The sequence below is a fragment of the Chanodichthys erythropterus genome, chromosome 4 (genome assembly GCF_024489055.1).
Source record: "Chanodichthys erythropterus isolate Z2021 chromosome 4, ASM2448905v1, whole genome shotgun sequence".
NCBI classification, from domain to species: domain Eukaryota; kingdom Metazoa; phylum Chordata; class Actinopteri; order Cypriniformes; family Xenocyprididae; genus Chanodichthys; species Chanodichthys erythropterus.
In genome coordinates this window covers 34,780,107-34,792,430 of record NC_090224.1, presented here as the reverse complement: position 1 = coordinate 34,792,430, position 12,324 = coordinate 34,780,107, and the positions used below count along the sequence as shown (strand labels likewise).

The 12,324-nt window shown below is 38.4% G+C and overlaps 1 long non-coding RNA gene across 1 annotated transcript; it reads right to left on the bottom strand.

Annotated features, from left to right (window-relative positions):
- Positions 1-4,969: 4,969 nt before the first annotated feature.
- Positions 4,970-8,739, bottom strand: LOC137018752 (uncharacterized). Its single transcript, XR_010894937.1, has 3 exons — positions 8,412-8,739; positions 6,918-7,023; positions 4,970-5,618 (listed from the first exon to the last, which is right to left on the bottom strand). It is a non-coding gene; the product is annotated as an uncharacterized lncRNA (long non-coding RNA).
- Between the last annotated feature and the right edge of the window lie 3,585 nt (positions 8,740-12,324).

Here is a 12,324-nt window from a genome sequence, read left to right as displayed (position 1 = left end):
CAAAATACCCAGACATAGTGATACCTCACATGGTCACAAAATTAGATCAGGGTTGCTGCTTCCTTTTATTCATGACTACTAGTGATATTCTCAAAAAAAAAAAAAAAAAAGAAAAAAAGATGAGTTTAGGGGAAAAACCAAGTGAGGTTAGCCAAAACATGTTTAGAAGTGTGACCATGCATAAGTGAGTAAATTAATCATTGCATTTAGATAACACAGGTACCCGCTTCTTCTCTCTCTGGATGACTCAACAACAGCTGATGTGGGCACCGTACTCACTCACCACACATTGCACTGCTGGGAAACATATTCTGCCCATTTTCCACTACACAATTCATTCAGATCAAGTGTAGTTCTCTGTTATATTTATGTCTAAGCCCTTACAGTAAAAAAAAAAATGCTGGATTATTGTTTGAGTCAAATATTGACAAACCCATATTTGACCCAAACATATACGCTGTGTGCTCATAAATGCATTTTACATAAAAGAAAATACACTCTCACACACTGTGTTGAGGAAGCTCTGGCTTTATTCCACTGAAAAAAAAACTACTCTAATGAGAACACCGACTGTTCCTTTACAGCTGACCTCTATCTGTGAATCATTAAAATAACTTCCAGATTTTCCAGGAATTATTATTCTCCTTCCCTGAAGGTCAGCTGTGAAAATGTAGACTAAATGAGGCACACCTCAAAAGCCTCTCACCTACAGTATTGTGGTGACGTCTGTTCATGGTAATATTGCGGGGCTGTTTTTCATTTGCACAGGCTGGACATCTTGTCAAAGTACAAAAGAAAAGAATATTTCAAGTCAAAGTTTTTTAGTTTAGTTTGTTAGATAGAAGTAAATGTAATATTTTTATTTTATTTTTTATGAGGGACTCTCGAAGCAATTGGGGAAAGTAATTAAGCATCTGATGATAAAGTCACCATGAAATCAAAATAACCAATTCTTAATTTTTTTATGCAATACTGCATTATTTATTATAAATGATTTATCCGTGCATCATTTTTTTAAATTCGTGTGCCCTCATAATCTTTAAATAATGATAACACTGCATTGTGGGAATTCGTTATACGTTACAATGCATTATGTCTTTTCATAAATAATTGTAACCAAAGTTAAAATAAGTCAATATAATGCATTTTATACATTAAGGCTTTAAGTGTTACCTACCTCTTTCAGCAACATATCTCTGATGACGTTTACTGACATGAGGGCGGGACAATCTGTCAATCACATGAGATCGACCAATAGCAAATCACAACCATCCAATCAATTCCTGATGGACGAAAACAAATCCTGACCTACATTTTTCTTGTTTGAGATGCGGTGCTCCCGGCCTGTGTCCGTTCTTGAACCATTCCGTGCATGTCCAGTGCAGAAAAGGGGGTCCCAGGCCGGAAAGTTCGGTTCAACTCCAACCCTAGAAACTTGCTTGTCTTGGCGTAGCCTGATGTGCACCTCTCAAAAAAATTTAATAACGTGTCAATTCTATGCGGCTGTGATTGGTCTGCTAGAACCCCTCCCTCAGGTCAGAAAAAAAATCTGCGATAGCATCTTATTTCCTCGTACGGATTTCAGTGTTGCCAAGTCCGCGGTTTTCCCGCGGAATCGGGCTACTTTTACACTGTTTCCGCAGGTTGATTTTCATGTCCGCGGGTTGAATCGACCCCAAATAACATGATATTTAAAGCCAGGGACACACCTAACAATTAGCTGAAACATTCTAAGACTGAACTGAACACATATACCAATTGTTTCCTGCGACTGAAGCAGATTTAAATACTTACACATAGAATTTAATCACCAACTGTAATCGCAGACTGAACGCAACTGGCTCTGACTGGACGCGTTTGAGCGCGATCAGTCATAAGTATCAATTTACATTCATAATCGGCCTTACAATCGTTAAGTGTGTGCGCGGCTTAAGCTGCGTTCCAGGTAGGTTTTTGAGCCCGTAAGTCACAACTTCAAACCACGACTCACGACTTTGTAGCATTCCAGGCAAGTCACGCCAAACTGCATGGCGGACCATACGGGGCATATGCTCATCTGCAATTATTTCTATCGCCAAAGTTACTTACTCCCTGCTTATTTGAGGGAAATGGAGGGGAGAAAAATGGCGCATAAAGCAAGAGAAGCGGTTATACCTTTTATCACTTGCATAAACACTGCATCTGTAGGGGCTGTCATTGTTGTTTCGCGGGATATGTGACGTCAGAGTGCGGAACTGTGAGTACATCGATCTAGTACGAGTTCACGGGTGGGAAGTCACAGGTTTGACTGCCGTTCCAGTGCAGTTTCACGGGTAGAAGGTTGGAAAAACATGGGTTACGGGTTGCCTGGAATGCAGCATTAGCCCTTGAATGTGAATTTTACCAGGGGAGCCCTGCCAAAAACATGGATTTTACCCCCGGAACATGATTTTTACCATGGGATAGCGATCTCTAGCAGACAGAAAATATTACATATTACACCTTTAATTTCACCATAAGTGTCCGATTAATCACACAAGAAAGGGTGCCATTAAAAATTATCTATTGACAGCACTACTAAATATATAAACACGAGAAAGACCCATGCGAGTGAGAAAGCGAGTGAATCAACGGTTTCAGTTAATCTTCGAAAAGAACAGATGAGAGGACAAGAGAGGACCAGGCCTCAACTATTTATATTTTGTTTATGTGTGTGTGTCGTAGTCGTCCATAAAGGACTACCACTTTTACTTTTGTTTTGTGTTTGTTTATTTTATATTTAATGAAGTTTGTGAAACGTTCGCTGGTTCCTGCCTCCTTCTTCCCTGAATTGCTAACCTCTCTACAGGCAGATTGCTAATAATGTTTCCAGGGTCAGATAAGCAACTGCCATTGAGACTGAATGGAAACGCTAACAGATAGCTCTCTGCAGGTATTATAGACAAAGTCTAGATAGACCAGACCTTTTACAATAAAACTCATGAGCAGTATCACCATAAAAATATGACAAATACACAGCACATTGTAAAAAAAGAAAGTACCACCAGCATCACCTACTGTATGTTTTATCTATAACACCCCAAAACAAGGTCAGACTCTCAGGAATTGACTTACTTTTTAGAGCCATTAATATATGTGTCAGCAGCACCCAAGCATGTCTCAGATGATTTGACAATATTAAAATGCAACACCACCAGCAGGATTGGAAACAAGATTAAAATGCCTAATAATGGTGTGGGATATTCTGGGTAAATCTTTTCCGGTGCTCTCAGTTTTGACTTGACTGAGGGCTCATCCTCCCACACACTTCCAAAAAACTGGGTTGAGATTAGTGCATGAAATAGCCTGTGTCTGATGTGTTTACTGTCTGGAAATGAGGCATTGTAGGATATATTATAGATGACGTTCGTGACATTTTCTTTTTGGGGTCAAAACATCTAGGTGACATAACTGCTCTGAGAAAGTCTCATATGTGATTCTTGAAAAAAAAAAAAAAGAATAATATGTAGTGGAGTTTCACTTTTTGTTAATATTTGAAAAACTTTATCCACTAAATGTAATTTACTGTGGTGTAACCAATATGCAAGAAGCCAATTTCATAAAACAGGATGACTCTTAGTACAGTAAATCAAATCATATTTTACAAAAATAACTTTTTTCAAATTGTCTAATAATATAACCCCAACTGTATGATTTTTTTTTTTCTTAAAAATACCATGATATTTGTAATAAATTTGTAATAAAATATGTTTTAATATACTATGTTATTACATTTTACTTGGTTCTACATCTTGAAATTAAATAAGACTGGAGAAATGGCTGCTGGAAATTCAGCTTTGCAATAACAGGAATAAATTACACTTCAAAATATATAAATAGATAAAATAACTATTTTCTAAATTGAGCAGTATTCAGTTATTTGATTTCTTTCTTTCACTCCTCACATACAAATAGAAACATGAACTTATCAGTGAACTACTGTGACACAAAGCTGACAAAGGAGGCATCTGGATATCCTTTGCATTGTACTCCTTTGTCTCTGAAGATGAAAAATGATCTTTTTGTGTAAGTGATTCCCCGTTCTCCACCTATTTCTCTGCCACATTTCCCTTCAGAAAAATCCACTCTAGATTCCACAGACAGATCCTGATATTTTCCCAGATGGACCGAAAGTTGACATTTTACATAAATCACAGTAATTAGGCTGTAATTTTCCATAGATATTTGCCATGTATGAAGAAGAGAGAGAGAATGGAAACGATCTCATGATGCACTGTTGGGTTGGGCGGTGGGGGCCAACCAGTCCTTCAAATAAAAATGATTGATGAATTTCTGATTACTTGAAGATGGTTGCATGACCCAACTCTGGAGCACAGCACATTCATAAACTCTCTGACAGAGTTGTTAAAAACAAAGATGGAATTTGTAAAAACATCCATGACAAGTCTACTGGTAAAAATAAAAGACCCGCACAAAGCCAAATATGATGTCACAAAAGAAATCCAAATGTTTTCATGGCCCAAAACACGGTTTGTTCAGGATTTCTAAAGCCCACGCCCCTCAATGGCACTTTGCAAGATCCAGGCACACTGTTGCCTCCACAAACAGGGTCCCTAAAGACCACTTACCCTCAAGACTTCAAAGATCCAGGGGACGGCAGAGCCTCTGGCAGGGTTCAAACCTGCGTTTAATGTGGACGTACCCCTCCCCTTCCTCTCTTACATAAATCAGCTGACAGGTTCCCATCCATCACTCCTGCAGCCGTCTGGGCACTGATCTGTTTTGCAGTTACAATGTACAAAGTCTTTGTACTTAATGTACATTAAAGAGATAATTCACCCCAAAATTAAAATTGTCATCATATATTCACCCTCAAGTTGTTCCAAACCAGTACGAATTTCTTTCTTCTGCTGAACACAAAAGATATTGACTGACTTCCATAGTATTTTTCCCCCCTGCTGCTACTATGGAAGTTAATGGTGTCATCAACTGTCTGGATACCTATATTCTTCAAAATATCTTCTTTTTGTGTTTTGCGTAACAAGTGCATAAAATTCAAACACTTTAAACATTTAATCTTGTTTTAATATTAACTTTGACAGTCCTATTTCAATGATATTCAATAATTGGACAAAAGAATAAATAAATAACATTAAATGCATATTAATATTAAACACACTTCAACAAAAAACTCCCAGTTCATTAAAGGGGGAAGCACTTTGATGGATTATATACACGACGGTCTCTGTAAAACTCTGTCCCCGCCATATAAATCAGCTCTATTCACAGCTGTGAATTTGCTGTCAGTCATGCGTCTCCTCAGGACGCAGAGACAGAGAGAGACAGTCCAGATTCATCATGCTATCACTCCTCATCTCTATCTCTGTTCCTCTAGGGCTGGATCTAGAAACCAAAAGCTCAGTCACAGAGACAAATGTTCCAGAGAAGTAGGATTATCAGAGCTTCTTTCCGTGTCTCTGGTTTGAGCTGCTGAGGTCTCAGCCAAAGTAAATAAACCACTCTTGCTCTGCTGGTATTTACAGCCTCTGGACAGCACACAAAACATCCCTCACAGCCACAGTCCTCCAGCGAAACAGCTCTTACTTGGCCCGAGCGTCTGGATGCAACACAGTAAGCATCTGGACGCAAACCAAAGGAAGAGAGAGATGGACAGATAGGTGAAGTGAATACATATGAATATGTTCTGACTCAGGTTTCCATAATCCAAACAGCCTTCATCCTGAAATCTGGTTATCTAAAGATATGATCAAGAAGCGATGATACAAGTCTGGTCTTTACACGTGAATGTACATGCCTGGGCTCCAGTGTGTGTATATGAGAGCTTGGGTCAGTGATAAATAAGTGTATCCATGATGAAGAAAAAAAAGCTGTACTTTTTGCATTGAAGGGATAGTTCACCCAAAAATGCGTAACACACAAGAATGAACTTCATTGGTTCTTGCTGAAGCTCAAACGTGCTGCGTAACATGAGAATGAACCTCATTGGTTCTTGAGGAAGTTCAAACATGCTGCGTAACATGAGAATGAACCTCATTGGTTCTTTGAGAAGCTCAAATGTGCTGCGTAACACGAGAATGAACCTCATTGGTTCTTGAGGAAGCTCAAACATGCTGCGTAACATGAGAATGAACCTCACTGGTTCTTGCGGAAGATCAAACGTGCTGCGTAACACGAGAATGAACCTCATTGGTTCTTGAGGAAGTTCAAACATGCTGCGTAACATGAGAATGAACCTCATTGGTTCTTGAGGAAGCTCAAACATGCTGCGTAACACGAGAATGAACCTCATTGGTTCTTTGAGAAGCTCAAATGTGCTGCGTAACACGAGAATGAACCTCATTGGTTGTTGCGGAAGATCAAACATGCCGCGTAACACGAGAATGAACCTCATTGGTTCTTTGAGAAGCTCAAATGTGCTGCGTAACATGAGAATGAACCTCATTGGTTCTTTGAGAAGCTCAAATGTGCTGCATAACACGAGAATGAACCTCATTGGTTCTTGAGGAAGCTCAAATGTGCTGCATAACATGAGAATGAACCTCATTGGTTCTTTGAGAAGCTCAAATGTGCTGCGTAACATGAGAATGAACCTCATTGGTTCTTGAGGAAGCTCAAATGTGCTGCGTAACACAAGAATGAACCTCATTGGTTCTTTGAGAAGCTCAAATGTGCTGCGTAACAAGAGAATGAACCTCATTGGTTCTCGCACATCAAGCAAACATGCTTGAGCTTCTGTTTACCACAACTGAGTTGGACTAAACCGCTCAATTCATATGGATTAGTTCGAAGATCTATTTATGATCTTTTTGAAGCATCAAAGTTTCAGTAATTAAAGACAGAATTTTCATTTTTGGGTGAACTATCACTTTATTGTTGGTTTCACATATTGTTGAAAACTACAGAAGTGTAATACTTACTGTAGTTGAAGCACCCTTTTACCCTTTTTTTACAGCACTCGGTCTGTTTGGATAGGAGTCTATCAGCTTGGCACATCTAGACATGGGAATATTTTCCCGCTCTTCTCTGCAAAAAAGGTTCCAGATCTGTTAAATTACGAGGGCATCTCCTGTGCACGGCCCCCTTCACTAATTAATAAATACATTTTCTTTCTTGCTGTAATAGGATACAGCACAGTGGAAAAAGGTATCAAGGAAAGAGCCTGGCACCTTAACTGGCGTTACCCTGGAATCTGCCCGCCCGGGGCTCAGCCATGCCAACTCAAACCAAACCTACTGACCGACTTTTCTACTGATCGACATTTTCAGCATCTGACCTCTACAGCACATTTAGCACTTTCACACTGTTACTATAACAAATTTTCCATTAATCTAGGTCGTCTTTCCGTTCACACTTTCCCTTAGTACAGTCCTGCCTATCCTCACTCCTTCCCACAATCCCTCTCTCCGTCTGTCGGAGGCCTCCTGTTGGTATGTGTGAAATGCGAATTAGCAGACGGACTCTACCAGTCCTGCTGAGCTCAAAGAAAAACCCAGACAGGCGAAAGCGGGGGGAAAACACTCCCTCCCGTCTGTCTCCCTCAATCTCTCACTCTATTAGATATAACCTAGATCCCCCCCACCTGCTGAGGCCACCATATTTCACCTATTTAACTGTGCGTCCACGCCTCTAGAAAAACACTCCGTTGGTTTCTATCATCTCTTATTGTTTCCTTTAACCTACAGTCTGACCTGCCTGTCAGTGGAAAAATACCCTGCTGTAGCTGTACGCTGAGAAACACTGTTTGCTCACAATTACATGCTTCTGGGACTACTTTCATGCCACGCAGTGTGTCTCCTAAAACACTTCATTTTGACCTACAGCGCTTTGCTTTAATGTGCTTCATTATATATAAATCACAATTGCAACTATTTATTTATTTTATTTTTTTCCAGTTTCAGCCTTTAATAATTGGGAATTTTGGGGGTCAGTACTTACTTAATTACTTAGTTTACTTTACTTACGCATTACATTTTTATTCAGCATGAACACAATAAATTTATCAAAGGTGATAGTAAAAGACATGCATAATTATTTTTTTAAATAAATGGGAAAAATGTCAATTTCCACAAAACATAGGTAGCACAACTGTTTTCAATGTTGATAAAAATAAGAAATATTTTTTAAACACCATATAAGCATCTTAGAATGATTTCTGAGCTATCATGTGATACTGAAGTCTGGAAAAATAATGCTGAAAATTCAGCTTTACCATCACATGAATAAATTACATTATAAAGCATATTATTAAAAAAATGGTATTTCATATGTATCTCATGATGGGAGAATTTTCATTTTTGTTTGAACTATTCCCTTAAAATTACTAATAAAATAATTCATAACATCAAATGAGAAACATTTATGACCAGCTGTAGTGATAAAAATAAAAATAAATTTAAAAAAAATATACCTACATTCATTAGCAGCAAATAATAATTTGGGGATTTCCAACAAGTTTGGCTCAAAGTGCATTCAAGTAAATCAAAAACACCACCTGTGGACTAAAGAAAAAATTCCCATCAGAGATCCACAAAAAAACATAATTCATGAATGTTAAATCACACTTTTTCCCTCTTGGATCAGTTCTCCAGAAAGACACAAAATAGACAGCAGAGTGATTCACAAGCATACCCTACTCATAAAAGAAAAGCAGATCTGACCGCTTGACCATATATTTCTCTGAGTGTCCTCCTGCGCATTAAGAGCCACAGCCGAAACCTCCAGTGACCTCCACAACGGCCACAGCAGGACTCTCATCCACAACATCTGCTTCTAATATTGATCATCTTGTCCTTTTATTCACTCGCTTGCTTTCTCAAAGGTCCATGTGGACACATGGGAGTGTGGCTTAGGGACTGTTGCATAACATCTTGGTGTGCGGTGGTAAAAAGTCCCCTCCTCATTTGACTCGCACATTTTAAAGCCTTTTCTGAACCACAACCAAGAGGACAAACAAGGCCATCGTGGGGACATGGAAAAAAATAATAAATACATTAAAACATTAGTGGCATATAGGAATGTGTGTGTGTGTGTGTGTGTGTGTGTGTGTGTGTGTGTGTGTGTGTGTGTGTGTGTGTGTGTGTGTGTGTGTGTGTGTGTGTGTGTGTGTGTGTGTGTGTGTGTGTGTGTGTGTGTGTGTTTGAAAGTAAACAGTCGGGCAGCAAACTTTCTATTTTATAAAATACCAATAATCGTCAAATATAAGCAAAACCTAGATAGAGTATACAACATGTACAATGTGTCATTTTACAGCTGTAAAATAAAAATGAAGCACAGTACATGTTCATTAGGTGGTTTTAGTGATTTGTTTTACAAAATCTAATGGTCACATGATGATTTTGGAGGTTTCCTTGCTCAGACACTCCACTGGACAACTATGTGACACTCCTAGAGGCATTCTTGAAGGAAAAAAAAAGAGCAGATTGTCTTTCACCTCTAACCTTTGACTTGTTGCACTGAAGTGAAAGGTCAAACATATAAGTGGTGGATTAAGGGACCAGTAACATCTTCAGTGATCTGAGAAGAAAGAAATATCTGTCAGTGATAACACACTGTTTATATTATATATCTATATAGGCAGCACAGTACAAGCACTGTGACAGCAGATCCAGTTCAAACTATCAATTATTGACTTAATTAGGGAATCCAGTAGCATGCAAAATAGTGAAAAGTTTCAAAACAAGCTACTTGTTTCATCAAGTAGCAGCAGTGTTGGGGGTAACACATTACAAGTAACTTAAGTTATGTAATCAGATTACTTTTTCCAAGTAACTAATAAAGTAACTACTTTTTCAAATAAATAACGAAAGTTACTTTGTTTTGCTATTTAATGACTGACAGCTCTCTTTTCCCCATGTAGAGAGAAATAAAGTTCAGAAGTGTTGTGTGCGCTGTGTGAACATGATGGGTATTGTAGTTCTAGACTAAATTGGGTATTGTAGTTCTAGACTATTCCTCAAAATCAAAGGGGGGGTTACATGTTTTTTTTCTAGGCTTGATTGTGTTTTGGGGGCACAGTTTAACATGTCTTAGTGCTTCTTTTTTTTTTAAATGCTGTATTTTTCATATATTTTATCTTAATTCTACACCTCTGTTTCCACTGTCATATGAACGGCTCGTTTGACTTCCTGCTTCTATGAAGCCACTCCTTCCGACATACGGAATGTGCTCAGATTGGTCAGCAGGTTGGTTACTAGCCCAGTCTGTCGTGATTCGCTGAAGCGTCCGGAAACGCCACGCCCCTTACCATTCGTAGTTACGCGCTTAGGTGGAAAGTAAATAATAGCGCCTACATTGCTGTATCAAATTGAGCCGAATCAGACCCAGATGAAGAGGATAAAGCAGAACCTCTCCAATCGCGGCTTTTAAAGGACGTTTATGAATGGTATTTCATTTAGTATTTGTGTCAAAGTGTTTAGATAAGCTGTCACTGCTGTTTGTTAGCTTTCAATATACAGTTTTATCCTGATTAAAGCTTTCCTGTAGTAAATACATGCCTGAGTAGTCGCATTTTTGTAAAGGTAGCGTGAACAACTGTTTGTCTATGAACATAGAAGTTTGTTGGTGTTTGTTGCACTAGAACTTAGCTAACTGGCTAGCAAAAACGAGTTGCTCTTTGTATATGTCCTAGATGCATTAAAAATAGCAACAGAACTATAACATTACGTTTAAAAGACAAACAATAAAACGTACTTACAGTTTGGGGCTGATAAACAGCAGCTTCTGCTTTTAAAGTGGGAACTGCTTCATCTTTCAGTAAAAGTCTTTGTGTAAATCCAGCATTAAACTCGTGTAGATTCAGGAAGCTGTCTTCAGCACCGCATCCAGTGTAGAAAATATCACAGATAATAACGGGTTCTATATCTTTTGACGCGTCGCGCAGCTCGCGTTCGGTGTACACAACTCTTCCGCTTTCATTATACTGCGCCACATGGCCTCGTCCACTTTGTTGCGTGTTCCCGGGGGCAGTGTTTATGTTAATAGCAAGGGTTTATGATGTCACCAACCCGGGAAGAAACTCGTTGTAGTCCAAACCACCCGTTTTTGTAGGCAATAAAATGCCATAACTTTAAAAGACAATATCTCCGTGTGCATTGAACTTTCAGTGCTGTAACTTTGCAGATACTGTTTATGCTTAAGCAGTAACATTACACACTAACTAAAGTTAAAAAAGTGAAATCGCATGCAACCCCCCCTTTAATAAAACAGTGACATGCAAACTCAGAATTTTACACAAACCTGCACAAATTAAATGTTAAATAACACAAATACTTTATGTATTTAAACTCACTTTATTAACCAATGTCTTTGCTGCTGACCTTCAATGATCCAATTCAACCATACTAATAAGCAAAAATGACTTTTGATAAACATAACATTTGTGTTTCTTTTTTTTTTTTTATTGTTGAAGACTGCTGAACAGCCTCTCCTGTACAGGCGTGTATTTGCATTTCCTTCAGCCTGAGGCTTATTCATTTCACTTATGGTGTGAAAGGGCCTTTACATTTGCCAAAAATAGAATAACTTTTTTGTTATTAAAAAGCAAACAAGCAAGCCCAGCCCAGATTATAAAAAGTAACTTTTTTTTGTGAAAAAGTACATACTTCAGTGTGTAGCGGAAGAGAAGGCAAGTTTTGGGACATCGGCTCAAATCCTGCATGACTTTCTTTCTTATGCTGAACATATTTTGAAGAACGTCTAAACAACATTGAAGCTCGTTGACTTTCACTGAATGGAAAACACTGAGACATTTCTAAAAGTATCTTTTGTGTTCCAAGGTATCAGGATCTCAGAGATTTAGGTTAGGTAAAGAATCCTAAAAAATGACCCCCACTTAATAAGAATCACAAGCTGAAGTGTTGTAAAATACATGTTTTTTTTACAGGCTTTATAGACAGACAGATTGAGAGTGACTCTCGAAGGACCTGCACCACATCCTCTTGTACCACTCTTTGAAGAATTCTTCTTCCAGAATCTGGCAGTAAGTTTTGGGAGTTCATTTTAAGTCCATCTCCTACCCTGAAGTCCATTTTGCAGGGATGGAGTAAAAATTAACCCCCAAGACTTACTGCCAGATTCTGAAAGATGAATTCTTCAAACAAACATCAACTATGTTTACACCACCTATTTAATACAACTATGGTTACAAGAGCTTAAATGCATTCATTTGATCAAACTATTGCATTTACATGAGGTATATACATGCACCATTATAATCCCATTAAACGCCCTCACTGTGAAAACCCTATTTTGGAACATTTATTTTTCGAGTGAAGAGCTCAACTTTATGTAAATAAGCAGTAAACTGATGGGATGACCAGTAAGAGG